Consider the following 26,618-nt stretch of genomic DNA (forward strand, 5'->3'; position numbering starts at 1 on the left):
CCGATTACCTGCAATTTGGATAGCGGCAAAATCCCCATCCCCTGTGTCGACACCCCGGAGGCTGTAACCAACAATCTGCGTTGAATTTTTTGGACGTAGGATTACGTCTTTATGTATAGATGCCGAATCAGAAAACAGAACAATTTTTTATTAAATAGTTTCAAAATTAATAGCTATTTTTGCTGTGTTGGATCTTGATGATTTACATACAAATCAAAACGGAAATTTTCAAAAAATTTTTTTGACCATTCCAAAATCTGTAAATTGTTTAAATTGACGAAGCTTGGAAGCATTCCCATTTTCCTATATTTATTCTGTTCATTTCTTTGCTAACCTATCTTTCCTGTCAACAACGAGCCACTCGTGTATCAGTGAGATACTGTATGTATATATCGCCACGAATTAGGTGCTCGTAAATTGCTCTCTTTAAATGAAATCCGACGTTCGTTCTATGGACGATGTGGAGAGAGAGAGAGGAAATATTGCAATTTAAGCTCTCTCCTTTTCCAATATATTAGGTATGAATAAACCATTCGCATATCAAATCAAAACCTCGCTCCAGCCAGTGAGTAGAGCGTTGTTAAGTTGAAAACGGGTGGAGCTCAAATTGCAATTTGCAATATTTCCTCTTTCCACATTGCCCGTAGAACGTACCTGCATTTGTATGGCATTTTTCTTTCCTAATCCTGATGTGAGGCACAGTGATTTTGCTCGATACAAAGGAAAAATGAGAGATATCGTGAAGGCATCACATTTTCTGGGGGAGCTTCTGTATTTTTCCATCGTTTTTCAAAGTCACTAAAACTTTCGACTGAGGAGTTATTTGTAAAATTTCGATGCATTCTTAGATAATATCCGAAGTGATGTGTAAGCTAACTGAACAAAGTAATTACTTGAAAATAAAGTTCTTGTTTTACATTAAAAAAATCGAGGGGTTGTATCCGAGACACGACCGCAATCTTTTTTTTTTAATTTGTTGGTTTATCATTCCGGAAATTATTTGCGAATACGTCGAAATTTCATAAATAACTCTTCAATAAAAAATTCCGGGGACCCTGAAAAGGTTTCATGACTTGCGTGGTTTTGTAGAATCATTTCGAGAAGCAAAGATTCTTTCTTGCCTTTGCGAGAACAACATACTAATTGGTCATATGTTACAATTTGTTTCTTCATACCAATGCACACATTGCACTGAGTATTTAACGAGAGGCATCTTCCGTGCATTGCCATTCAACAAGCATCAAACACACGTCTAACAGATGCACACAGTTACAGCGACAAAAATGAAACATCACGAGGATGATCGTTTATGAAAAATCGCACCAGAACAGAGCCAATGCGCACGAAAGCATATACAAATGGTGAAATATTCGCTAGCGTTCACAGTTCTATTCGAAACATAAAACACAAAACGAGCAAAATAAGAGACTTTTGTTGTTTCGGGCACAGCAAGATTCAAGAATTTTCCTCAGAGGAGATGCAATACTTATACGCTATCCTTCGTTGTTTCTATTCTAGCGGCTGCATAAGTTGCCCGTTATTGACAGCTCTGTACGGGAAAGCACACTAATGGACAGAACAAATGTATGGGGAAATGGGAATGCTTCCATTTTTAATCAATTTAAACTATATACAGACTACGGGATTGTAACGTATAGCACATCCAACAAATCTTAGAAAAAATCCGATTCGATTGGTATGTAAATCGTTAAAAATCCGTTCGCAGCAAAAATAGTTATTAACGTTAACTTTATTTCATAAAAACGTGACCTGTTTTCTGATTTGGCACCCTTAATGTAAGACGTAGTCCTACGTCAAAAAAAAACAAAAAAATATGTTTGAAGAACAACTGAAAAAAAAATATTTTGACTCGATTATATTCAGTATCCGATTTCTATTCACTGCATATAATGGAATCCTATATATAATCGAGTCAAAAATATAGATTTTTTTATTTGTTCTTTTTTAATTTTGTTATTTTTTTCATATACAGACTCGATTATATATGTTTCGATTATATACAATTTAAGACTCGATTATACATAGTTTGAATTTTTTTTTTAATTTCAAATATGACTTATATTTGAAATTAAAAAAAAATTCAAACTGTGTATAATCGAGTCTTAAATTGTATATAATCGAAACATATATAATCGAGTCTGTATATAATCGAGTACAACCTGTTTAAGAGAACAAGATAAGATACACTTTGCAAACAAGCACGCATTGTTTACGATCTCCGTTTTCCTCTCAGCAAAGATTTTTTTCATGTATACTCAACATGGGCTGAAAAGATCCTGGGTTTTTCAACAGATGAGGCCACTAAAAAGGACAAGGTATGGAAAATGGGAAAAGAGTAGTATCGTATTTTGTATTTTGTATTTTGTTCAAACATTGTTCATTGATGGGAAAACTCCTGTACAACCAATGAAATGGGTGACGAAATGTTATTACAGAACGAGGAGCAGAACTTCCTCGAGAACAGCAGTTCATCGGTGGTTTAGTGAATTTTATGTAATATACATTTACAATTTTTTACAAGCACCTTGCTGTGGAAGACCAAAAGAAGCTACGAATCCAGGAATCGTAAAACAAGTGCATCGACTCGTTTTGAACGATCGTCAAGTGAAGTAACGCGAGTTAGTTGAGGCCGCAGGCATGGGATAAATAATAAATTTGGGATAAATTTTGCACGACATTTTGGACATGAAAAAGCTATCCACGCGAGGTATACCTTGAAGACTTAGACGTTTCGTACTATAAAAAAGGAATCGAAATGCTGGAAACTCGCTACTTGGCTGCCCTCGAAGGAAACTGGGTCGAGGAATAAATACGGCTTTGCTAAAAAAACGATTATTTTCATTCAAAATCCCGGGACTTTTCAACCCATGTAGTATACACATACTGAAAGTTATATACTATATTGCTTCGATCATTTTTGCTATCGTTTGCTTGAATTTGGAAAATTGAAGCTTGCATTTGTGATTGAAACTGCTCTCATGCACTCTATTTTTTCCATCTTCATTTCGCATACCCATAGCCTGTAGTTATTCAATTGAAAATTTTATTCGTTTTATTTCACCTAAATGGATTGTCTTCATTTCTTCTGAAGAAAGCGGAATCGGAAAGAGCATGCTTTCAGAAATGTGCTTCCGTTGCCGAGTGGTTAGCGTCACACCTAATATGCCGGGGGTTCGGGTTCGATTCCCGTTCTGGTCGGAGGAATTTTTCGTCAAAGAAATTTCTTCCGACTTGCACTGTGGTCACGCGTATTCTAGAGCTTGCCACTCAGAATGCATTCAAGGCTTGTAATTTGGCATAGAAATCTCGACTAAGTACTAGTAAAAATGACGCAAGTAATACTACGTTGAGACGGCGAAGTTCCTCTAGGAACGTTAATACCATTTAAGAAGAAGAAGAATGCATTCAGAAATGGATGCCAAGTTTATGAAACTTAGTGACAACGGATTTGACGATATTGGAGAAACAATGGATCATATATTTCCGAACCCTGCACATCTTTTTCAAGAACAATAACCATCTGAAAAAAATCCAAGCATTATACCAAAAGGTCATTCGGCGATTGACCAACAGAATGCATGACCAAACTCATCACATACCATAGAATTTCCCTATCTTTTCCTGATTGGGAGGGTGTATCAGTCAAGCTTACCACTACACTCAAAGTGCCGACAACTAATTATTCATGCTGGCTTACTGCTTAACTTCACTCTTCGCATTTGTTTCAGTGAATTTGCTGGAAGGCATGTCAGGTGGGTTCGTTGGGCGCTGAACTACTTAAACGTAATCAAAGATTTCCCGGAAGAAAAAAATACTCATTCGTCAGTCGTAAGATCGGAAGGGATTCCAATAATATCTACATATATTAATATTACACAACAAACGTCAGCTATTTTTGAAGTTGTAATCTGGCAATACAGCACAACACGCTTATCATGATTTAACATCTTTGATTTCCTCTTCATTATGGAAACTGAAAGCGAGATTTCACAGCTAAAACAAAAAAAAAATCATAAAAGAAAACAGGAAGAACAATATTTTCGCCGCGAAACACACCCTGGTAAATTCTCTCCACTCAGAAATAAACAAGACAGATGGATGAATTGCTTTCCAACGGGGGTTACCGGGAGGAAAGATGAATAGGAGGCTTAACTCAAAGTTTTAACGAGAGGCTTAACGTACACATTGGGGAGCAACATTCCAAGTATCCGGTCACATTGAAGCTGACACTATTTTTGGAACAGTCAGACGGAAGCGGAATTTATGAAGGTCCTTATCGAAGCATGATGATATGTCATCTCTAAGTTGCTTTTGGTAGTCACAAATGTATGTTCTTGTTGTTTTGAATAACATAGCAAAAAATTTCAAAACCACTCATTCACAATTTGCAAACATCATTCATATGTTTTTGTTTTGTTTTCGTCAGTGTGAAAAGTCATCATGTCGCATTGTCCCTTTATACCGTGTTCACCAGCTTTAAAGGCTGAACCGTTAGCAGCTGTGCATCGAATGATCAAACCCAAAAAACTTTTGGGCACAAAAACATTTCCGTGCGTATTCACTCAAACCCAGCAGATGAAACATCGTATGGCATTATCTCCTATGGCTACAATTTCATTTCGAAATATTCTCAAGGAAACAAAACAATGGAACAATGTTGGTCCCATCTTCCCTTTGTTTCCCGTTATCACTCAATTTCTTGCCCGGTTAAGCAGCAATACCTTCCTCGGTGCGGAAGGATTCCACATGAGAACCCTCTTGCACGAGACCATATGTGGACGCAAGGCTCGAGAATGTGCCCCCTCCTTTTTCTGGGGGTTGGTGGAGGAAGATTTGTTTTCCGTTGACAAATTTCTGCCTGTCATTCTGACGAAAACCCTCATCGTTATTCGACCAGACCAGGCTGTAAAGTTTACATTTTATAGCTCATTGAAGACGGAACATCCATTTGAGCCCATCCTTTTTCGGAAGCGAATATTTCATCCCTTCGAACAGCCTCACGATGCAAGGGAGGGTGATATATAACCATTCAGGACGAGCAAAAGTTTCCCACACTAAAAATGTGTTCTGTCCTTTTCGGGATTCATTAAGTTTCGTAGATCGAGACGTTCCACATCGTCTAGTGCCGGGATGGAAAGATATTCGAACGTTTAGAGAGTCTTATAAACACAATTTCATATTATTGATTGCTCCAATCGGAAAATGCTATGGAAATGCAAATGGAAATGCATCTGCAATGCAATATTTATTTGAAAAATGAAATTGCCTGCCCTGCGGTGGCAAATGGTTCTGGGAATATATGTGATCCTGTAACATAATGCCTGGCTACGAACAAGCAGAGGGTCCACTCTCGAAAAGCCTGATTGATTGCTTTTTCGGTTAAGAAGTACTATCCAAGTGGGAGGGCAAGTGGTTTTTTGAACATATGAATACTTTCAAAAAGGGCTGTGGCTTTTCCTAAACTTCTATCTATTTCTCTGTCATTTTTGTTTTTCCATAGACATGAAGGCCACTATGTCATTCATTTTAGGAATATTTTAACATTTCATCATATGTGCCAACACGAATCCATGCGAATGAATTACTCTGCTTAGTGCAGCTAGAAGAACTGGATTCGCACTAAGCAAGTGCACAGCTTCTGTGCAGCAGCCAGAGAGCGTGGGTAAATTTATTTAAGTCTGTGTCAACGATGTTTAACTGAGGAATTTTACATCCCTCTTTCCACTGGGGTCAAGCACACCGGTTTCAAAGCAGCTCCACAACACGACGACTGGTTTACTGTAATTATGAGGGATGAATGTGAAGAGCATAGTACTTCCCGTACAAACATGTACAATCTTTTGGGAAGGAGCGATTACTATTTCATGTGTAATGCACTCAAAGTTTCCAAGATCACAGAGTTAGCACAAATACAATGTTGTTACAGGAGCTAGATTTTTAGGCAAAATTTTCAAGTTGTTAAATTTCGACGTTGCTGTGTTTATGAACAATTAAAACGGGGTACCTGGAGTGTCAAATAACAAGGTCCGTCTTCTTTTTTTAATTAACTTGAAAAAGAGAAAAGTGTACGTTCATATAACCTCAAAGTACCTACTCAATTTTCAGAGTGGGAATTTGAGATCGTCTTCTATTGATAGAAATTATAGAAATTGTGTGGACTCCAGAATGCATATTGACAGCACTGTCAGCTATAACTATCTCGCCATACTCGTTCATCCCACCTTTTATGTATACCCCTGTTATAGCAACCCTTGAGCTTGGTCTGACAACTCATATGAGCATGGCACATGGTGTCCGCGAGTCCCTGGGCAAAGTAGCATACCCCACGGAACCCGTAATTCATACAGGAATGTTCGACGAAAGATTATTTTCTCGTAATGAAAATTAACACAATTCACCTGTATTTCATTCAAATTTGAACTCTTATGTCCCTATAAAACACCCTCGCCACAGTACATATTTACAGCGATGAACCAACCTTCGGCTGAAAATCTCTTTAATAAAGAAAGAAAAGTACATATTTAACACTAGTTGACCCGGCAAACTTCGTCCCGCCCAAAATTTGTTATTTGTTATCAATATCTTTAAAATTCACGTTTTCTTACTAAGCGCAAGTTCATGAGTTCAATTGCAGAACTGTTCATTGATTGATCTTCTAATCGACCCTTTAAAATTACCTTTTACTAAAAAAATCCTAGTACTTCTACCATAACTCATCACTATAATATCAGATTATTTTCAGACACAATTCTCGTTCAAGATTTTTCAACCACTTGCAAATAACATGTTTTCCGTTACATGGAATGAATGTTTGATACAGAAAATATAATAGAATAAAGACAGACCCCTGCATCCTAAAACCTCCACATGCCAAATTTGGTTTCGTTTGCTTGATTAGTTCTCGAGTTATGCAGAAATTTGTGTTTCATTTGTATGGCAGCCCCCCCCCCCTCTAAGAGAGGGGGAGGTGTACCAACACCATAGAATTATTTATTGCACTCTAAAACCTCCACATGCCAAATTTAATTTGTATGGCAGCACCCCTTAGAGAGGGGGAGGGGTCTCAAACTATCATGAAAACTTTCCCCGGCCCCAAAAACCCTTACATACTAATTGTCATGTCGATCGATTTAGTAGTTCCCGAGTCCATAAGAATCAGACAGACAGACAGACAGAAATCCATTTTTATATTCAGCCATCCCATGCCAAACCAATATAGTGGTGCTCAGATTTTCGTCAAAAGTGGTAGTTTTGTTCTTTATCACGAATTATTAGACCCGTATTTTTTTTATTTTTTCGTTAGGGTGAGCATTTCCATTCTAGGGTGGTCCGAAAAATCCATTTTATCGCATTTTTGCCAAAAATGACTTTTTTCAAAAATTCATAACTTTCGGACCACTGGACCAATTCACATGTTCGACATATTAAATTAAATCCAATTAGCTGGTCTTTTTTAGAAAAACACTACAGTTGGGGAAAATTTGAATTATGTTCTCGTTATTATTGATTGTATTTGTTTTTTATAGTTTTTATGGTCTCGGGACCGAGGGCGCTGTATGTTTTATATTTTTTTCTGAAAGCTGAGGATTTTTCACATAACATATCTCGAAACCAGGGAGACGTTTTTTTTCGTTTTTGAGTTATGATTTTTCAATGTTCATTTTTTCCTTTTCTCAATTTTTTTTTTACTTTTGAACTACTGGACCGAATCAGATGATCGACATATCAACATAAGGCCTACTAGCTAGCCTTTTTTGAAAAAATAACACACTTGCCAATTAATTGGATTATAGTCGCATATATCCAGTCTACTCGCATGGAAATATTGAACGAAAACTGAAAACATGTTAATTTTTAAAAATCATAACTAAAATACGAGATATTCTGGTATTCGAATATATTATGTGAAAAAACCTCAGCTTTCAGGATAAAATATAAAAAAATATGGCGCCCTTGGCCCCGAAACGATGTGAGCTATAAAAAACTAATATAATCAATAATAACGAAAACAAAACACATTTCTATTCAGAGTGTAATATTTTTTCAAACAATACTAGTTCATTGGCTTTAATTTTATGTGTCGATCATCTGAATCGGTCCAGTAGATCAAAAGTTATGATTTTTTTGTAGTGGAAAAAATGGGGAAAAATGATTTTTCGAACCATCCGTTAACTTTGAAAAATCATAACTCAAAAACGAAAAAAAACGCCTCCCTGGTTTCGAGATATGTTATGGAAAAAATCCTCATCTTTTCAGAAAAAATATAAAAAATATATAGCGCTTTTGGTCCCGAGACTATGAAAACTATGAAAAACAAATACAACCAATAAACATAACTCAAATTTTCAGCAACTGTAGTATTTTTCCAGTAAAGACCAGCTAATTGGCTTTAATTTGATATATTGAACATGTGAATTGGTCTAGTGGTCCGAAAGTTATTAATTTAAAAAAAAAGTCATTTTTGGCAAAAATACGAAAAAAAATATTTTTCGGACCACCCTAAAATGGAATTGGTCACCTTAACAAAAAAAAAAAAAATACAGGTCTAATAATTTGTGATAAAGAACAAAACTACCACTTTTGACGAAAATCTGAGAACCACTATATCGATTTGGCAAGGAATGGCTGTATATATAGATACAACATCGAATCGAGTCATCTTCATGATAGGCATCCAAATATCTGACCTTTACACAGAATGTTTCCTTTTAAATTCATCTCCCGAGCCCCCGTTTAAGCGTGACCTTTTGATTTCAATCGCAAAAAGAATAATGCCAGTCGACGGAATGTATTAATTAAAACTGCATCCCACTTGCTCAGCTCGCGGGCAGAGAAGAGCACACAATTTTAATCTTGCTCTGAAATGAAGAGATACTTGTTACGCGGAAGCAAATGAAAGATATGAAAATTAATTACATTTTTTTCATCAGCGGCAGCTATTTGGAAAGAAGAAAAAAATGCAATAAATCTCTACGTTAAAAAATGTTTTGACTCACTAAACGTAAACGTGAAATAAAATGTAAGCACTGTCGTTGAGATCCCGCTCACTTTAAACCAAGGTGCAATTTTCATAAAACCTGTCCTCTGTTGCACACTGTTTAACGCTTGAGATCACTTCTTCCGGGAGTGATGGAATGTAAGCAATCTCTGAAATGCGCTGTCAGTGTCGCCATCGCACCAATGTTGCCAAAGCCATGCATCTGAAGCAGTGGGGGAGGGGGTACGTGTCAACGTGTTATTTATTGCTTCTGTCGCCATCTTTTTCACCTGCACCCCTTGAACGCTTTAAAGCACATTCAGAGGGCTTACACGACGGAATGAGGTTGGACTTCTCATGGTGGGAAAAAACGTTGCAACCGTTATCCTTCGGGGAGGATAAAATAGTTGCTATCTGCACGCGCTTGTATGTTTATGTAGCCGGCAGTAATCGCATTCATAAACCGTTTTACACCATGGAAATTAAATTTTATGGCTGAAGGGTTATTTCTCGGGGGCTCTAGTACTACCGATGCTTCAGGTGACTTACTTGCGAGTCGGTTTAGCAAAAGGTTGGACTTGTAGATGGGGAAACAAGTGAACCTACTTCGTCCAAGATTAGTGTCGAACTAAAGTTATCGGCCCTAGGGCATCCATATACTAATACACTGCATTTGACAGCGTCAAACATGTCCTGGTCGCAAATGCAAGGGCCTGAAAATTATGGATGCAGCTACATAATGATGACAGAATATATATCCAATGTAGAAAATTTATGACGAAAATTTTGTTCTAACAAGAAGCTATTTTTGACAATGTTGTCGAGAGAAATTATCACCAGATTTCAACTGCTAGTGTCGAAGGAAAGTCCGCTTGTATATGTGCGAGGAAAATTCAGCAATCATCAGTAACTGTATTCGTTTAGCCGGAAAAATATGTCATTTGAGATTTTGAACATCCGAAATAAGTCTCATCCATCCCACGAAATTTTAACAAAACTTTCAAAAGAACTATTTTACAGTCAACGTTTGAAAGGACTTGATTTCAAAGAGTGATAGAGTTTCGATTTCACGGAGCAACGTAGAAGCACACTGGATAGGGATCATTAGTGCCAACAAGGCGAGTTAGTATGACTCATGAATGGCACTCTAAAAGTGGCTCAAATCGTATTATTCACACAAAACAATAATCCGATGTAACCTTCATCTTGTATTAACAGTCGGAAGAGGCGAGGTCTGGGCCATAAGGCAGGTGAGACAATATCTCCCATCCGCTATTTTCTTAATTGTTTTTAAATCGAACAGCAACATCTTCGAACATTCTCTTTTTCGACCCGAACGATTTTTGTCTTCAAAACTAAAATCACCACTTTTAAATCGTCCAAACAATTCCCTACCAAATCTATCCGATGGTGTAAAGTCACCATGAACTTCCACAAGCATCCGATACGCTTCAGCTGCACTTTTCTTCCAATGAAAACAGAAAATCAAAACATCCCACAAATAGTACTCATTTGCTACGCAGCTCGATATTTCCAACGCAGTAAAAATGGAACTTGTTGTGCAACACTTAAAGACTGGACGGATGTCACCAAATGACTGTCCGCTTTTGTGGCATTCTACAAAAATTGGAAACGATCCTCTAAAAAATTCCCCAACTTCCCCAGCTTGGAACACATTCAAGTCGCCACAGAATGTATTACACAAAGCGTCAATTCAAGCGAGCAAGTGCTGCCCACAGTAATCTTAACAAGGCGTCGTATAAATCACACATTCTTAGAGTCCAACGAAATTTGCGGCGTAATCCACATAAGTTTCGATACTAACGCAGTGTGCGAAACACTTTACACCTATTTCCGACAAAAAGGCTTTAAGTGAAATGGGAGCCGAATCTGCTGCCTCAGACACACCACCTGATTTCTGAGATTCGAGCGCGCTCGAACTGACAAAGGATATGGCATTTTCAGCGATCCGAACACTGAAAAACTCCTTTACTCCTGGTCCAGATGATGATTCCGGCAGCTGTCTTCAGCCGTTGTTGAGCTGCCTTAACCCATTTTAGGCCAAGCGTTCGAAAAATCGAACAGCAACTTTGATAATTTTTCATGTCTTTGCAAAGCTACCATATGGTAATGTCTTTGCATCAAAAGATAGCTTAATATATTAGCTACCACTTACTATCAAGTTCACTCAGTTTTGTATAACATTATTGGGCAATAAATTCGTTTTAAAGCAAGTATGTTTGGAACGTGTTTTTAATTTCAAATAAAAAACACAATAAAATACAAAATTTAATTATACAAAAAAACTTTTCTAATGTATTACTTTTATAAAAGAACATACATTCCAATATGGGGCAAAAATCGTTCGATCGTTCATACAGGAAAATAACAACCGGGAAAATTGAGTGTTCGAAAAATCGAACGTTGGCCATAACGAACATTTTTTTCTGATGAATTAATACCAACATATCTAACCTCTGCAGCGCGTTTTGGTTCATTTACTTTGGAAGACGGAAGTTTTTCCATTTGTTTTTGCATTCTCATTTGTGAACGTTTGCAAATATCAATTAATTCAGTAAATATTATTGAAAATCTGTATGATTTTTTGTCCGTAATAACCTTAGGTAATGGTGGCCCGTAGAATTTCGTGTGTAGAGGAGCTGGAGGAAATGATCAGTACGTATAACGAGGATTTTAATGAGATTGCTGGTGTTAATATTCTTTCGCCGGACCGAATAATAACCATCCAATCCTCGATTCCATTGTTTTTTGGCATTATTTTGGTACTTTGCAAGTTTTGGAAATTGTTTTTTTCGGGAAATGGATACTTAGAAAGAAATAATTCTTAAGCATAAATATTTGTCCACGGCCAACAGTAAAAACAACAGCATATGACTGCCAGTAATAAGTTGAATTACATCAAATAAGAAATGTCACATCTCATCTTAGGTGGATTAACTTAGGTTTATACTTAGAGACCTCTATCCTCCGGTGCTTGTTCGTTCGTGAATATAAAATTGATGCATATGTGAATACCGTATATTTGCTAATTGAACTGATTTTCAGTTCGCGGTATGTTTGTGCTTGAAAAAAAAAAGTGCGGGTTTCGGCCAATGTTCGATTTTTCGAACAGTCATTTCCCAGAAAATGGAAAATGGGAAAAAATAATTCTTGAACATTGGGGTTTCTTTACCATCAATAATCCAAATTACACCAATGGCTTTCGTCAAAAAAAAAATAATTTTTACAGCCTGGTCGTTAATGGGTTAATCGAGTCATCGGCAGTGATATTTAATACATCGTAACAACATGCCAAATTTTCAAAACAGATAAGCAGGATACCAAGAACTTTAAAAGAATCACGTATCTTCCGGCAGCGTGTATACTTTTCGAGATTACAAAATTTGCGAAAGTTGTTTTGTTCACCCTAAAACGTTATATATTCAATGACCAGCAAGAATGTCCTCTCGGGAGATCAGTGGCCACTAACATCGTGGATTTTGAATGGTTGTCATATAGGGGAAGTGTGGTAAAGACGGACACCCTAAGTAAAAGGTGATTTTCGTGAATTTCACAAAAAAATATATAGCTATTCAACCACAAATTGATAGTCTAGGTCTCTTCATAATGCAACGCCCCGAGCGGTCAAGGGCACATCTCCCCCTACTCAACGTGTTTTAGGGAAAACTGGAAGAGTTTTTTTCTAAAATTGATTGACTGGCCTTGTTATGAGGTATTATCTTGTTTGTCGTAATATTTATCTATATAACTATGAATCTTTTGAGTTTTTTTAATATGTTATTATTATTATTTATTGTTCAAATATTGTTCAGGATATATATTTTTTTCTATAAATGCATATATCTGTATAAGTGTTTTCTTCGTAAATTATCGTTTATTATATATATATATATATATATATATATATATATATATATATATATATATATATATATATATATATATATGTATCTTCACTTCCTGATGTACAATATGTATTAAAAAGTTGATAAACTTACACAAATCCGAATGTTTGTTTTTTTCTCTTGTATGCTAATTGTTGGGAGTTTCACAAAACAGTATTCCAACATCAAATTTGATGTTGCTGCCTAATAACCAATAATTTTTAATATGTTATTATTATTATTTATTGTTCAAATATTGTTCAGGATATATATTTTTTTCTATAAATGCATATATCTGTATAAGTGTTTTCTTCGTAAATTATCGTTTATTATAATATATATATATATATATATATATATATATATATATATATATATATATATATATATATATATATATATATATATATATATATATATATATATATGTGTGTATCTTCACTTCCTGATGTACAATATGTATTAAAAAGTTGATAAACTTACACAAATCCGAATGTTTGTTTTTTTCTCTTGTATGCTAATTGTTGGGAGTTTCACAAAACAGTATTCCAACATCAAATTTGATGTTGCTGCCTAATAACCAAAACAAAATAATGTAGAGCTCTTTCAAATGAGTTCGACTTGTGGAAAAAAATTCGTAGAAAATGTTTTTTTAGTTAATGTTTTTATATTCCGGATATAATTTAAATAAAAAAAATTCCTTCAACTCCGTAATTCCGCAATTCCATATGAAAAACAAAATGATCATATCTCCATAAAATTTCCCAAAATGCCTTATCGATAAACACTTGTGCTTTTACAGCTACAATAAAAATAGTTTTCTTTTCTTTTCAAATTTCTTCGTATAATACGTTTATTAATACTCCCTTATTTACTCTTTTAATTCATTCATCATATATTTGAAGGGTGTGTATCCTCTTCCATTAATTTTCTTCGCATTTATAGCGCTATTTCGTTTCATTCATATGTTTGATAATATAATTTTAACCCACATTTTAGTTACTCATGAACTTTTAAGTAAGTATTGGGACATACATGCCCTTACAGGAAAGAATTCCTGGTTTTCCAGCCCTTCGGTACATTCAAAAGCTATGATTGCGATTGATGGACACATTTTTGTTAAATTGGCTGTAGACATATATGGCTCAATCTTTTACTTTTTTTTTAATTTCCACTTCAAAGTGTGTTTATAAAATTTGAAATCACACCTGTTTAAATCTCGATAAGTCCATTTCCCCATATTGCCCTGTTCATACTTTTAAAGTATGGGAGACAGGAAAGTTTTTTCCAAACAAAATAAGCAGTTTTTACAGAATTGAAGAAATACTTTTAAATAATAATTTCCCTTCTTTGATTCATGTTTCTCAAGACTTATCAAGAGTTATCTTGTTATCCTGTAGCTTGTCTTTAGGTAGTATCATGTTTCCTATATTTAATAATTCCATTCATTGATTATCCCTCGCCAGATTAATTTTATTGAACGATTAGCATATCCTTAATATCATTCAGTTTCAGTTGTTAATCACATAGAAATATGTATATACATTTTTCTCGATTGTTAATCACAATTCACGCTAATTTGTCTTGCTCTTCTACATTCATTGTTAATCGAAAACCATCTTAAAAATTAGAAAATTAACTACTAAACTTACCCATGTCCATGTTTCCACAACACTCGGCCTATGATGGATGGTTTTCCATATTCACCCGTCTATCCACAGCTTGCAGATCTAGTGCAGCTGCCATAATTGCACTATTAGGTATTTATCAGCTGCTAGTTGTTTTTCCGCTGTTGTAGTTACCTCGACTTGTGTGAAGTTGGCGGCCAAAATCCAGCGGCTCGATATTCTGCTGCTCGAAGTTCACCCCGGTGCTGGTGTGACTTATGTGTTCACTTCGATTACCAACTCAAAAAGGTTTTGGTCGCACTAAATTTCCGGCAGTCTTACGACCTATCTAATAACTTCCTTTCCTCGAAACTCCGCTCAGCGTTGACCGGAGGACACTTTAGCCACCATTAGATTAACTTTTTTTGGCATTTAATTTAGGAATTATCTTTTCTTGTTTTGGTAAGCACTTTTTCGGTTCAACGTAACATTCCTTTTACTCTTTCGATCTCTTCATTTGCTTTAGCTTCGATCTCACATGCACCAACATGGGTCACAAGAAGTAATTCTTGATAGCACAAAATTTCGTCCCTTCTGGCAGCAGCGGAACGCCAAAATACACAACAGCAGCAGTCAAAATTGAAACACTTCTATGGGTGGGCTGCTGTCCCCACTTGGACAGCATCCCACCGCTGTCACCAGAATGCAACGCCCCGAGCGGTCTAGGGCACTTTCTTTACGCATTACAAAGAATAAAACTCTTCTTTTCTTTCCGCAGGAGGCACGACTGTCCTCCTGCGTGGCTGATGATGCACTCCTCTACTTTATTTTCTCTCTTAACCTAATCCTTCACTGAGGATGTACATCTCTCACAAAACTAAAATTATGTTATTTGCTACCTTCTGTATGTATGGAATTTTCCATTAGTATGGAAAATTCCAATTATACTATTTTGGAATGAAATGCGAAAACCTTACCGCTGATTCGATGCACTGGAAGAGAAGTGATGGTAAAACATTCACGTAACGGAAAATACTCCAAAAAATTACCCGATAACAATGTGAACCTTATTTTCTGCAGACAAAAACATCGAGCTGCTCTTTGTAGAATACTTTTTTGTTTGTACAGGTCGGACTCGATTATCCGGAGTATTGATTTTTTTTTTTCACTCCGGATAATCGAATCATTAAAAAACGAATTTTCGCTCGGTAAACGTAATATAATTATGATTTGCACTTATTCATTCAACGGTTTTGTCTAGCTTGACCCGTTTGTATGTTTGTGACTTTGTAACTTTGTAATTTTGTCTGTAGCGCTGTACCGCATTAATAGACATTTAACCCCTGTTAAGGCGAATTTTGAATTCACGATGAACCGCAGTATGCGTTACGATTAGTTCTCCTTTACTACGCATAGAGAATGAAAGGGAAAATAGCTTAGCCTATAAATAGGGAACTGAGATCAGGCTCAGGCTCTCTTTTATCACCATCGGTGATCCACTACGCAGCAGCAGCAGAAATAAATTCCGTGTGAATTATCATAATTGTTTGTGAAGTTAAACGCGTTCTTTTATTTCGTTCGGCACACACGGGTCGCCGCGGGTTCTAGCACCCAGTTAACCTGGGAAAAGTCCGAAACAACCCCCTTCCTGTTGACCGATTGATCTGAAATTTGGAACGCATCTTTACCTCTGGTGTCATTATAAAACTGCGTAAACCCCATCAATATGGGTTTCGAATGAAAGGGCTTGACCAGTAGAACACGATTATGTATGAAAAATCCAAATCCAAGCCGCAGTCTCCAAACAACTAATTACTTTTTAAATTGTTTCATTCAGTTTGACTTGTTTGGATGTATGTTTAATGTTTGTAAATGTTTGTAGGGTTGTCCCACATTAATAGAAAATTGACCCCGTTCCTGTTCACTGATTGATCTGAAGTTTGGAAGACATCTTTCATTCTACTGTCATTATAAAACTGCGTATTCCATGATCTTGAAAAACTCAATTTGGCCTTCGCTAAAAAATAGCTGAATGACTTGACTTGGAGAACACGAAACATAATAAACAATATAAATTTAAAAAGGTGGCCGCCACTAAATGGTCGACTATGTATTTTTTGCAAACCCCTCAATATCGGTATCAAATGAAGTAATTTGACTAATAGAATACAGTTCATCATGAAAATATTCCGAGGGAACTTAGGCAGAAAATAAAACCATTCATTTTTTTTTAATTTCAATTTCTTATCTAACTTTTTTTCGAAATGTTTTCGTGATGTACCGTATTATATTAGTCAAATCATTTCATTTGATACAAATATTGAGGAGTCGGAACAAAGGAATAACACTGTGTCGTTATTTTGTCGGGATCGTCGGGAGCCAATGTTTGGTTCTGTATTCGTTCACACAAAGTTCGCTTCAGTGCTTCTTCTTGTTTCAACAAATATTTTTGTCGATTTGCATATCTACAAAATTGGCAATTAACCCTATTCACAATTAATTTGAGCCCGAATGAGTCCATCGCAATTGAATTAATGAATCAATGAATCATTCTTCATTCGATTGAATTTTTGGGACGTAGGGAATACAGGGAAATTAAACTTTTAATCTCATAATTTCAACAAATTAACATTAACAGGGAATGATCGAAAAACCCTTTCGTTTTTTATGATTTTCTAATTCAATTTGGCCCTCGCCTTCTCATGGATGTACAACAAAAAAAACGCAATAGCTTACCTTCGAACATGATTAGCTCGCGTCCAAATCATTTCCTGGAAAACAGAAAGAAACAGAAAATTTTATTGATTATTATGAATCAACGAACCTTTTTCCGAGTGCTAGCCGTGGGTGAGAAAGATAGCCAACAGGGAGTAAAATTCCCCACCTCTAATTCGGTTTATTTCCCACCAATGCTCGTAAAGTTTACTTATCCACGAAATTGAGGCATGGTTTAAGGATTCTCGGAAAAAGGCCGATATGCTTTGGAGGCTAGTTTGTTGTGGTTGTTGCAAGAAATGATGACGATGATCATGATGATGATGATACGAAGAAGCAAAGAAAAACGGCTAATAATTGTGGCTAGAAAATGTTCTACAGAAGAAGGTTTGGCGTCTCGATACATTTCTTTCCGTCTAGTTTTATTATAGCAGCACCAGGCATCCCAAAAGTACTGCATTTTCATAACAGTCGGTATGAAATTGAATCGACAGTCTCTGTGAGCGCGCTACACTCGTATACAAGCGACAGAGCATGAATGCATAAAGTAATACTATACAGCAGTACCGAAAATATTCACGTTCACGGCATTCAAATACGGCGAATTTCAGCCTGCCTTGTATTGACAACCTACTGCTCAAGCGAGAGTCGATAAATATGGAACAACACTATCAATGAACACCAGTGCAATGAACATCAACATCAGCTTGCCATAACTTTCATTTTTCATTTGCATATTCATTTTCGCCATGATATTCGTAACGTCGAAATTAAATATCATTGCGTGTTAGTGAAAATAAAAGCATAAAATTCAACGTCAACTAATTGAGAGTGAAATCGATTAATGGTAAATGATAGCCATTTATTATACAAAATTCTTGTTTTTGGCGACATTGGCAATGAAATGTATGGTATAACTCTAACTATATTTTATGAATCTACTCCCCATTGGCCAGAAATGGCGTACACCCCAATTATATGGGCAATGGGTGACAATAACAGACGAGCGAAAAACGAACATAATATTGTTTTGATTTCCGGTTTAATGATACTGGCTATAAATGACTAGCAATCATATAAAACCCCAACGATATGGGTATTGGATGGAAGGGCTTAAACAGCGGAAGTCGAATATCGTATTCCGGTGGCTTCCGGTGCATTGAAAACCCTAGGAGACCGAAAATGGAGTTAGTGAAATGGAGTTAGATGAAGAAAGTGTTAGAATCTAAGATCGTGTTAGAGCGAAATGGCGATAGTAAAAGATCATATAAAGCGGAAACGGAAACGGGAACGGACCATACCCTTCACGGTAAAGATCGCGAGTTCAATTCTCACTCCCGACATTCTTCCAAAAATGGAAGTGACAAGCCAGCCAAAAAGGTGTTGAAAGTCATTATAATACAGTATAAAAAAGAAACGGAAACGGAAACGGAACGCTCAACGCCGTTCAACGCTAGATGTCGCTCAATCGCTCAACACCGCACAACGGTCAACGCTCAACGAAAGCTAATGTTGCCTTCTCCGGATTCCTTTGTTTCTAAATATGGAAATCAAACACGTTTTCAATAGAAATTCACTGCAAGCGATGAGGATCAACTTTACGTTCGTGATAATCATCTGAAATTATTGACAGTAATGGAAGAGCCTGAATGCAGGCTTTCCGAAATTCGTTCATGCTCTATTCGTTCAATATACCAGACAAAGTTCACGCGTCTCGACTCTTGTGTTATACTCATTATGACAGATATGGCGTTGAGTTTCAACAGAAGAAAATTCATCCGACACTGGGAAAAAGCTAATGTCTTCATTCGTGAACAGATTTTGATAATTTGTGGCACTGCTTTCAACAGATTCTCTTCTGTTGCTCACACTATTTCCCCCGAAAACTTCTCTACATAGAATAGCCGCGTCATCGACAAATTAAATTTTCCGGAATATGCTGCAGAATTCGCCAGTTATTAATTGTTATTAATTCTTTGCTGCACAGCAGATTAATCTCTTCAGTTTGCGAAAATGAAATGAAATAAAATGACGTTGTACTGGAAAAATATATACTGAGACACCCGACATCATCAGCACGAGGGAAAAAAATCATCAACGACGGTAGCAACGTATAACTATTGTATAATTCAGAATCTACAAAAACATCACTAATGAGCAAGCGGGTCTGTCGCAGACGAAAGACCAAAATATTCTCACATGGGAATGTATTCGTGTACAGTACACGACAGTAACAATAAATGTCGCATAACATTTCCACTGTGTGACTGTAGTTAAAAATTCAATCGCGTGACTGTCACGGGACAATGGTGGCGACAGTCGTGAGATTACTGTCGTGATGCAGTACATTTGGTACCCCTGAGCAGCACAGTAGCTATGGATTTTTCTTTTCTTATATAGGATCAAAAAGGTTAAACACTGTCCCAAAATTTTTGTTTATTGCTGAATTGAGAATATACAAAGTTAAGAGTTTTATAATTTGTCGCGATTTTTAAAATTAGTTGATGTATAGTCCAATATAAATGCCCAACTAGTAGACACATTTTTCAAACCTCTCACTGTGGGCTCTAATAATCTGCCTATTTTTATTTCAGTGAGCCATCATAAAATGCGAAACGAAAGAGCAGCTTACCGGGAAGCCTCTGGAGATTTGCAGGAGAAATGTACAATGTATTTGTAATGCTGCGGTGGAAATGGACGCAAAGTTGCATTCGAACCCATTCTGAAACAAGTGAAACAAGGGTGGCGGAAATGGCACAGATTCGCCATGGGTTTATAGCTTTTGCGAGTGCAAAGTTGAAAAGTATACTAATTTAATTATTCTTTATCTTCACCCGACAGTCTCTGGCCCTTCGCCGGCGGCACTGAATGTCGTAATTTTGATCTGCTTGTTGTCGCAAAACTTTCCTCGCTGAGCTTCCGCTAGTCCGAGCCCATTCCAAGTCCAGCCCATGGCTTGTTTTCAGCTGTTGGTTCGAAATTAAGATCTAGTAAACGTCCATGGAAATAATGAAAAGCAATTCAATCGAAACTTTTCCGTTTTTTTTTTACTCTTCTACTTTTTTTTTTCGAACATGTTCCGTGCTAACCGGAGATCGGGGGGTTGGCAAAATGCAAATTGTTTGAAATCTAGCAAACGCTGATTGCAAATATTTTCCAAAAGAACGAGTTCCCTTTGTATGGAATTTGCATAAACAGTTGAAATGGAACATGTTCCAGTAATGAAGTTTTGGAAACAGTGTGTCAGCGTGATTACTTTTCAACTTGGTTATCAGAAGGGTCCACGATAAGAAATTTTCAGCTGACGGAATGACGGAAAACGTTATGATTTCCCTCTTGGTTGCGATTCGACGATTTTTGAGCAAAACAATAGTTGTCGAAAAATCGCGAGATTTACATAAATGTATATTCTAGCTCCTCTAACATTTTCATTTGTAGAAATGTTCCGTTAATGGAAAAAATTGAAATTCAATCGATCATTGAGCCAAACAGTTGCAGCGAACACAAGCTCCATCTTGACAAAAATCAGTTTCAAGGGCTTCTGAGGTAATATCTCTCCTTTCTCGAAATATATAGGAGAAGTGTGTAATACGCACCCCTAAGCGAGAATGATTTTTCTTTATCGTGCTTTTAAAAATTAAGGTAACAACTAAGTCAGTACGTAGATTAGTTAACCCTCAGTTATCTGTAATCGTTCTGTATTTTAGATACTGAATAACAAATGTGTCCGAATTTTATTTTGTAAGGCGTCCAAATTCTATATTTCCAATCAAACGGTGTTAAATGGCCCAGCAGAAGTATAATATGCCCATAAGCTGTTTCTCTTAGAGACTACAAAGCTCAGAGAAACAGCTTGTATGAATGAGAGATTCCATCAATCTATTCGCTTCATACCCACCAGCGAAGAGAAGAAACCGTTTCTCCGGTGAGCGTGTTCTCCCAGTATTCGTGCTTTCATTCTTCAGTCCGCGCTCATTTTTTCCTACCTGCTCTGAGCACATAATATAAGTGCCAGATGTGAAGACTCGTTTTCGCTTTGAAGACATTTAATTTTGTGAAAACATACTTAGGTCATTTCCAAGTATGTGAAAACAATTGTTTGTGTGATTTATCGAACATGATTTAGAAATATCGTGATGGTTTGCTTATTTTTGTTCATTATGATTACACTTGAAGACATTTCTTCGTGTTATGCAGAGTTATCTGAAAAAATCATCTGGCATCCCTCACATACAAGCTTTTTCTCTCGTGAGAATGTTACCTGGCTCAAATTGAGAAGGAAATGAATCCTTTGTTACCGTTTTCTTCATCTGAGATATCCACTGGGAACTCGACTCAATAAATATGACTCACAGTTATCGCCTCCGAATCTGTTTCAAGCAACAAAAACCTTATAGAAATGATGTAGAAAATTACAACGAAAATCGCTTCAAAAAAAAATTTTTATCTTATTTTTTTAAAGCATGCTACAAATGTGAAACTTGCATGGTAGGATTCTATCATTGACTAGCACGATTGCCTATAACCATTGCATTTCTATTCTTACTGGTTTACGAGAAAATCAAGCGGATCAAATTGCCCGGCATGCGCGTTTTAGACACATCTCCTCTACCACTTGTAGGCGTTGTTCAACCTATTCATGATAATCGACCAATCGAATTAAATACAAAACAAATAACAGCTATTTATTATCTTATATTTTGGTAATTTCAAGCTAGATGTTGGACCGTTATTAGTAGACAGAAACATTGAAATTAAACGTGGGTTGACAAACGTTGGTCTAGAACAGCTATACTCAACCTACGGCCCACCGGGCTGTTTTGGTTGGCCCATCTGGCCAGTTACCATGTTGTATGTGTAACAACCATCAAAACTTAAGAAATCATCTGAGAAATATGAGATGAGAATAATGGAGATTTACACATTACACAGTATTACACATTAGTTACTTAAGCGGTATTAGTAGATTAAATATATTGAATTTAAATTATATTATATTTCGATATATATACACATATATTCACATATATTCCGGTTTTCCCGTGGCCGAGGTACAATATTTAAATATCAGTGCTAATCAGGTAAGCGTAAATCGACCATTCGAAATGCAGAAACAGCATTCGTTCATCGGACAATAGAGAAAATATTGCAATATAAGCTCCACTGTATCTTATTCATTGTGTATAAACAAGCCATTCGCAATTTCAAATTACAGTATTTACAATGTATTAGTCATCTAGCGACAGCGATGCTTTCGAAATGATCTTTCTCAAGGCTGATTTTTTAGCTTCCTTTTCAAATTATTTGTTTTCAAGGTTAGAGGTGAATTAACTGATAAACATTACCACCATCATCATTCAAGTCATCTTGTTTCAACTATCAAACAGTAGTCTTTTCTATTGCTAATGTCACACACAGCGGTTTTGCTCGAGTCTAAGGAAGAATGAAAGACAGATATCGCACAGTATAGGACAATTTTGTTCAGTGGGGGCACGGTGTTGATTTGTATGCCGTCTGGTGAAGAAAGTCTCTGTATTTTTGCATCACATCATAATTTATTCTGTACTGGGATGTTAGTTTAAAATTCCTAAAACGCGAGTTTTTCGTTCTGGGAGCAAAGTTTTGATCTTCATTACTTCTACGTCGGTTAAACAAAGTGGTATAATAATCGCTCTAATGCCAACGATGTATGAGTAATGCTGGTTACTTATTGGCCCAAAAACTTGTTTCAATAGCTCAAAACTGCTTTTAAAGCAAAAAAATTACAAATATCTATAAACATGAACAACCGCTTGAAAGTTCATCTTAGCCATGATTTGTCGCTGCATTTCGATGGCAGTCAGTGACAATTCTCTAAATATTGTGCTCGCCCTAGCCAACCTCAGTTCTTATTTTGCAATTGTGTTGAACAACTTTTTTTCGCCACAGAATGCATCTTCAATTGTTGATTTCATGCTTTATCAAATAGATAACGGTAATGGTTTTATAAATATATAATAGCTCGTTACGTGTATTGTTCTGAGTGCGTGTTTTGTTCTCACGAGAACAAGAGTAAATCATTAATCAACCATCTTCAGCCGCGTCTACAAAACAACGCAAACGGTCGCTGCCGTTTTAGATATTGCGATGCATTCTAAAAATATATTTTAGATTTATTTGAAGTTGAACGGAGTTTCTGTGAATTCAGTAGTATGTTTGGATTTTTATTGGTGTAATGCTGTTGTTTTGAATTATAGAAGCTTCAAGCTTTCTCAATCAATTTGCTTCTAGCATTGAAAAAACCAATTTGAAGAACTCAACTAAACAACTCGGCTTGAGAAATGCCATTTGGAAAGCCTTGCTGCCGTCCGGTCGCTAGCTGGATGAGTGATAAATCGTTAATGAGATATCTGTGAATTTTTCCAATCGTTCATTCAATTTTCAAGATCTCAATTATTGTTTCCAGGTCAAAAGTAAGGTATTTTTCAGCGTTGAGAGTTGTGTTCTTCGGTGGAAAACTGAAAATGAAAATTTATTTCGATGCTATAGGTTTCGCCTCCGCCGCCACCACGCAATAGTTTCGATTCGGATTTTCTGTTGCCATTCTGCGTCTTCTGAGATGTTTCGTTCTGTGTTGGAGATGTAGTTTTGCTAATAGATACTGAAAAACTACTTGGATGTTGAAGAAGATCAGTATTCCAGTTTCAGTGCAGCGAGCAATCAACAGTACATGTTAATGCTTAGAATTAATTTGACAATGACAAAGACAAATTGCTTCGGAAAAAATTGCAAAGATAAAATTTTCGCGCTGCTCAGTCAATGAAAGCATTCATTTATCGAACCTTGTCAAAACTAGCAAATATTTCTATCAAAGAATTTTATTATTAAATTTCTTTCATGTTTGTTCTCGCCGACAATAATTTCGTAATTCTATGTTGACAATGCGATTGCACCTTGGACATCACTCTTCTTCATTTGGCACCATGACTAACACGTGTTTGTGGCCCCTATGAAAAAAAAGGTTGAGTACCGCTGGTCTAGAAGAAATATGTGATCCGCTCAGGGGGGTCCCTAATTACACCGAATTATCATCCGTTAGCAAGCAGAACACTATAAGTTACATTCGTGCGTCTCTTAAGATGCACCGTGACATGGAATTACCATGACAAACAGTGTTTGCCCATTAGGGAAGATTTTCTCGAGAGGGAATCGTATGCAAAATCAAGCTCGAGATTAGCATACGAATTCTATCTTACCCGTATTCCGGGCTTCATTCGATGTACGAACACTGATTGGCGTATCCATAATTCCCCTAATTTGAATTATGAAATCAGTCTCGTGTTTGCCTGCATGGAATATGTAAAATTTTGCACACATCCTAGCTACGTTATATACGCGCCAAGGATCGGCAGCTATTATCGGTGATGACATTCGATGACAGTGGGATGCACATCGAGTAGCTAACAAGTGGGAATATGAAATTGAAAATTGAATTTCCCAGTGGGAAGGGGGGACCGAAGAATATCAGGGAAAAAAGGAATGCAGAAAATTTGTGCCAGAAAGCATGTGATACAGCAGCGAATTATCGATGGTTTCTACTGCATAATGCATTTTGCACATATTCCCAGAGCTCCATACCCATACATACCTACACATATCGGTGGGAATAAAATTCCCGAATCCGTCGAGTTCAATGTGCGGAACGAATGGAAAGTAGAGAATTTATGTTTCAGTGGTTTCGGAAGAATTGCTGTGGAAAGCGGCATCATATTCCAGTGGGGATGACTATTAGCTTTCCCTTTTCTCGACATTGTCGGTCGCATGTTGCTTCCACCACCATGAATGCAGATAGAGTTGAAGGGGTGAAAAGTCTTACACGAGTTGATTCTCTGCCAACATGGTGGTGACTGGGTTTGAAACTAATTGCATTGTCTCTGATGCCACAGGATCTTGGTATCGACGGTGAGACCATGGGAAGGATGCTTGTAGGAGATTTATGCGTAACCAGGGAAGCTAACGGTAGGCTGTCATGGAGTAGTATAAATCATTATCCATTGTGGTAAATAATGTGAACTTTATTACTTGACTCGATGTTTCAGGTGATTTTTTGATGATGGGGATTATTGAGATTATGACATATGCGACAATGATTTCTGAAGTCCGACGCAGGTAAAATGTGAATTTGAAACCGAGAAATAATATTGTTTGATCTACCAAACATACTTTATTTCACTTCCAGAAAACAAATATTGTTATCATTCAACAAGCAACAAGTTAATAGTTATATTTCATTGTAATATGAATGAAATATACAGTGACTGGCATTAATAATAGCCCACCATGCATTATTTTCGATTCTTCTCATGAAATATTTTACATCAATTTTCTCACTTCAGATACCACTGGATTGCTCTTACAACATTATTTTTCTTATGTTGCGTGTATTAAGCCGTTACCATTATTTTTCATAGCATTCTTCAATATTATATTGAAGAAAGTTATGACAAAAATAAAATCCCAGGGCGAAAAAAATTTTATAGACTCAATGTATACTGAAAAACCCACCAGAAAGTCCCTCGTTGATACCTGGTATGACATTTCAGGGGTCTTCCGACATTGTTTACATTTGTTTTGGTGCGTTTGATTTTTCATCAAAGCTATTCGAGCAGAAAGTCACTTAAACGAAGGGTTCAGCAGTGAAAAGGAGCATGGTTGGACAGCAAATTAGTATACAAGTTCGAAATCGAACCAAGTGTCCCACCGGAAGATCACTGGGAAGTTCGGGATCAGTCGGGGAATAGTTCGCGAGATCGTAGAAAAGCATCAAACCTTTGGTTCAGTAGCTGACCGACCCAGAGAAGACCGTCCTTCGAAAACAGATCGTCGAGCAGATGCAATAATCATTCGGAAGATTAAAAAGTCACATGAAGTCACGATCCGTACAATTCAGAAAAATCTCTCACTACGGATATTTGACCGAAGCATTCATCGCAGAGTATCGAAACATGGGTTTTTAAGCAAATTCACGAAGAGGCTTCCGTTCATTAGTGAAGTGAATAAAGTTGAGAGCTTAAAATTTACTGGACAACATACAAGCCTAAAGAGTTCTTTAGACATATCTTGTGGACTGTCCAAATTTGTTAGAATTTGTGCGAAAAGCTGAGCTGGGATCCGGTTTTAAATTTCAACAAGGCCTATTTTTATTCTCCTTTCTTATAATGCAAAATATATCGTTTAGTTCAATAATATAAAAAAGTATTTACAACAAAAAATTATAGTTCGCATCTTGATTAGAACGCAAGTGCACCAACATCTATTCTATCATTAGTTCCATTAACATAGTTGATTTATAGAATTAATGCTTTCAATACTTGATTTCGTTTGGCAAGTGATATGTTCAGTAGTGCTGTTCGC

The 26,618-nt window shown here is 36.6% G+C and overlaps 1 protein-coding gene across 2 annotated transcripts in view; it reads right to left on the reverse strand.

Annotated features, from left to right (window-relative positions):
* Positions 1-26,618, reverse strand: part of LOC129770687 (potassium voltage-gated channel protein Shal) — a 455,955-nt gene that overhangs the window by 232,743 nt on the left and 196,594 nt on the right. For both annotated transcript variants that reach the window (XM_055773663.1, XM_055773664.1), the window contains exon 4: positions 17,247-17,281. The gene's annotated coding sequence lies outside the window, so the exon portion shown is untranslated. The remainder of the gene's footprint in view (positions 1-17,246; positions 17,282-26,618) is intronic.

This window comes from Toxorhynchites rutilus, chromosome 2, assembly GCF_029784135.1.
Source record: "Toxorhynchites rutilus septentrionalis strain SRP chromosome 2, ASM2978413v1, whole genome shotgun sequence".
NCBI classification, from domain to species: Eukaryota; Metazoa; Arthropoda; class Insecta; order Diptera; family Culicidae; genus Toxorhynchites; species Toxorhynchites rutilus.